Source organism: Trachymyrmex cornetzi, unplaced genomic scaffold (genome assembly GCF_001594075.2).
Source record: "Trachymyrmex cornetzi isolate Tcor2-1 unplaced genomic scaffold, Tcor1.1 scaffold680, whole genome shotgun sequence".
Classification (NCBI taxonomy): domain Eukaryota; kingdom Metazoa; phylum Arthropoda; class Insecta; order Hymenoptera; family Formicidae; genus Trachymyrmex; species Trachymyrmex cornetzi.
In genome coordinates this window covers 3,247-8,324 of record NW_017300004.1, presented here as the reverse complement: position 1 = coordinate 8,324, position 5,078 = coordinate 3,247, and positions in this window count along the sequence as shown.

Genomic DNA, 5,078 nt, shown 5'->3' with positions numbered 1-5,078 from the left:
ACCTTCAAATAACCTTGAAAATGAAGGTCAAGGTCATTGTCAAGGTCATAGTTCAATCAGCCCCTTCATATCCAACAATTTTTGTTTTAAACATTTTTTTATTTAATCGCGATGTTTCGAGTTATTTGGTTGTCTATGTTAAAATGGGTCACCCTGTATATATAATATATATAGTATATTAGATGCTTTATTAAATTGATTAGCAATTTAATATCATGGTATTATTATTTTTATTCATCCTTAAGAGCTGTATTTCAAGAAGAAAAATCATTTTAGCACGCAGTTTGGAAAATTTGAAGGTGTACATAAAATCACACAAAACATTCAAATACGAAGATCTAGCTGTGTTCAAGAAAAGGCATTGTTTCTATTAATTTGTATATTCATATTATATTCACACATTCGATCTGTAGGAACTTTATTTAATGTAATAAATTTTATTTGTTTATCCGAAGAACTATTGCATCGCGGTTATGTTCAGTTAAAAAACGAACAAACAAATTTTCATCATCTGGGTAAATTTTTGGATACGCCAACCAGTTTTTCAACAAATGGTGAGATTAATAAATGTTGTTAAAAAAAAAACGGCAAGAAAGTATAATATAATGAATTTTTTCTGTATTTTTATCATATGTTTAATATATAAATTTAATATTAAAATTTCACATTTTCTCTATACATTACAGAAAATTATTACCGATTCATTGCTCGGAAATTTAGTTCTTTGGATCTGCAAATGAAAACTCTAAGAGAAGGACAAGAGGAAATTCTAAAAAAAATTGAGTCCTTTTCAAAATAAAATACTCGTTCTCAAAGTCCCGAAGAAGTCGAAACTATCGATATTTGGGTCAATTTTCCATTAAAAGATGAAGGGGCTCTACAAGAATTAGAAGTGAAGCTTAAGGAGGATGAAACATATAGAAAAAAACTGGTAAATATAAAGGATAAATTCACACTTTGACAGAAAAGCAAAAAGTAGTTAAGTAGATGCCAATCAAAATTTGATCTAGTAGTATACTTACTCGCTCTGATAGTGTTATTACTATCAGCGCGAGTTCTGATTGTTTTCTGCATTTCTGCTTTCTGTTTTTCTGTCAAGGTGTAAATTCTGCCTCAAAATATCTAAATCTCCCTCAAAATATGGAATAATTACCTTTGGGCGAAATTAGAGTTATATGCAAACACTATGTTAATAAATGTATTATTTAAATATATAACATTTTATATTGCAACAGATTAGAGAGTTAGCAGACCTAGGAGGCCGAGATATGAAAAATCGCGCTTTAAAAATAATGCGGTAAACGTTTACAAATGAACTTGCTATGCTGTATAGTTGGGTTGGAGGCAAAAAGAAAAATGTATTTGTAGACTTAATGAGATATGCAAAGTTATACTTAGTAAGTTATAAAGTATAAAAATATGCAATTGATATGATTTAAATGATATTAATTGCATTATTAAAATAACATTGTTTCAGGTGCGCTGAGAAAACATTATCAGAACTTCACGGGGGAAGAACTGTCAGCACCAATAAAATGTTGGCTCGCTCACGCCAAAGAACGATGTTCAAAAGCTGCGCAAAACGCGCAGAATTAATTTTCTGTTTTTTCTTTTTATTTGTTCGATTCGACTGTATTTCGATTACATTGACTGTTAATTATAAAAAAACAACGTAAACAGTTTAATATTCAAAATTTTAAACGCTAGATTTTTGCTCCGTAGTATATTTTTTGTTTGCATGTTTTTCGTTCGTTATTTTTGTTTATGTTATTCGGTTCCACATTTATATGAAGAAGCATAATGTGATATTTAATTATTAAGAGATTATTTGTAATAAAATATCAGGCAGATTCGTACGAACATAAGTTTAATATCTATAATATTTTAAACGCTGAACTTTTGAGCAGTATTCGAGTTTTGTATTCATTTATTCATTACATTTTCGTTGGCCTTAATACAAAATTCGTTTGAAGGAATAATATGTGATGTTCAATTATTACTTATAATGAAATGTCAGTTTAAAATACTACTTGTAATGAAATATTGAAATATTGAGACAGCCATATTTTTGTACAAAACTGATTCACAATAAAATAAAATAATATAAACTTAACATAATGAAATTCATACAATAATACTTGAATTTTTTAATGTTTTCAGGATATTTAGAAAAGAATCCTATACAGCACAGAATTTACAGCAATATCCCTGCAAAATCTATGCAATATTGCTGCAACATGTAATGTGTGACTTTGTGCTGTAGGGGATGTAATATATTTAGAAAACACACACACACACACACATTAAATAATAGCTTAATAAATGTAACAATAAATAAAAGGAGCATACAGCCACACGCAGGTTGTTCGTAACGAAAGTCATGTGTTTAAAATTATCACGTAAAAAATATAAAATCACAGAAACGTTACTTATATTTACGTAAAAAATTTTTAATATATAACATTCGCTACGAATAATCTGCGTGTGATTATATGCTACTTTTCTTTATTGTTTACATTAACGTAATATATTTTGAGAATATTCTTAAAATGTCACGAGGATGATATCAGGATATTATGTCCGCAACAACATTGTTTGCAGAATATCGTCAATATTATGAGTATTTTAAAATATTCTTAGAATATCATTAACGATATTCTGAGGATATTCTGCGACAATGTTGCTGCGGACATAGGGATATCCTGAGTATATTCTGAACATATCGTAGTACATATGTAGTATATCATACGAATATCAGACATGATCCTTTTATTATATTCTCAGAATATTCTCAGAATGTGCTATCTGGGAAGCTCGAATGAAGAAATGCAGCACGTCCCATTTTTTCATATAATAGCGTACTATTAAATATTTGATCTTATACAAAGCTTAAAAGTAATTTGGATCAACTCCGCGAGTCAGACTAAAAATCAACAATTGTCAATAAAAGATAAATAGAAAAAAGTGTATTTGGAATAATGTGAAAGTTAGCAAATTCGTTAGTTAATGATTAATTAAATTATGAATAGTGAATTTTTGTTCACTTTTGTAATTTTTACCTCATTTCGAGGTACACAATCGACCCCAAGAAAGAATTTATGAAAAAGAGGTTATGAAATAGAGGTTACAGAACATCAAAAGGTTATTTTTTAACCAGATTTGAATATAAATAAGCATTTACATTAAAATATAAATTAAAATAAGAATTTTACATATACACGTGTATTATTCAAATATGTGCAATATATTAATAAAATTGAAAAATTATTTTTTAGATGAACATTGACAAAGATAAGGTAAAAACGTTGAAACTATTATATCAACAGCATCCTTGTTTATATGTTACAAAATCTGCAGATTATCATAATCGGAACAAACGCGAGAAAGCATGGGAAATAATTTGCGAGCAGTATAAAAATATAACGCAACAATCATTGACACTAGAAATTGTAAAGAAAAAATTTGATGATTTACGTTCTCAATATTTAGAACATTTAAATAAAATAAAACAGTCAAAAGCAAGTAGTGTACCACTTGTATGTTCTGATGATGTATATAAACCATCCCGACTGGAAATTAAAATAGGGTACCAATAAGGACCTTATAATATTTGCCTGATTTAATTGTCGGGACCTAATACTATTGCCTTATCGGGACCCGAGTATGTATGTAACGCTGTTTTTCTGTAAGATCCTTATAAGGAAAATGTATAAGGTCATGGATTGAAAAATATATAAGGTCCTTATAAGGAAAATGTATAAGGTCATGGATAGAAAAATATATAAGGTCCTCATAAGGAAAATGTATAAGGTCACGGATAGAAAAATATATAAGGTCCTTATAAGGAAAATGTATAAGGTCATGGATAGAAAAATATATAAGGTCCTTATAAGGAAAATATATAAGTTTATGGATAGGTAATCTGATTGTATAAGGTCATGGATAGGTAATCTGAAGAAGACCTAATAATAAATATACGTAATATATAAATGTATATGTATACTTATACATATATGTTAGTAACTAAAAGTATTATTATTTTACTATTATTTTATTATTATTTTTAATATTATTATTTTATTGTAACTAAAAGTCTTTACTTATTATATGTAACAAATAAATTAAGACTTTTAGTTATATATACTATATATAATAAAATTCTAATTTATAAATAAAGATACACATTAAGTGAAATATTTATTAATGTAATATTTATTAATATATTAATATATATTAATAAACATAATAACATAACATATATGTATAATAACATAACATAATAACATAACTTATGTTATTATGTTATCATGTTATCATGTTATTATGTTAATAACGTAATAACTTTATAATATATATACATATTTATTAATGCATTTATTTATTAATATTTATTAATTTGTGTTTATTGTATCATATATTTATTTATTCTGCAGTATTATCTTCTTCTGTATTATCTTCTGCATTATTATTTGCATTTTTGACCTGTCCTCGACGTTCCGTTCGTTTTCCGTTCCAATCTTTCACATTATTTAAAACCGCCTGAATCGCTTCTTTAAATTGTCTTTCGTTTAACGAATTATTTCCTTTTTTAAATCTTGATAATACAGCAACTAGTATATATAGGTAAAAAGAAATATCAAAATTTAAGTTGTGAGATAAAGCGTGAGATTATTATTATTGTTTGAGATTGACTGCAGTGTTTAAAGTCCGAAAGTAATCGGCAAACAGTCTTAAAAACTGAGATATACGAATAAAAATATTATTTTCAACACCTAACTTTGATTGAATTTTGGCTATCTTTTATGCGATGTTCTCACATAAACGGTCTTATTCTAATTGTGTAAAAAACATCAATATTTTTAAATTTTTACATTAAAAAATATGGTAATTGTAATAAATACCTTCTAAACATTTATAAAATTCTGTTCCTTTAAAAACTTTTTTGTTAGCTACTTGTTTAACGGTAATATAATTTTGTGCAACGTTTTGATTACATATATTGACGCATTATAGTCCCAATATTACGAGATAATGCACGACGTTCATCGATTGAACGTTTTATACGATAAATCCGAAAA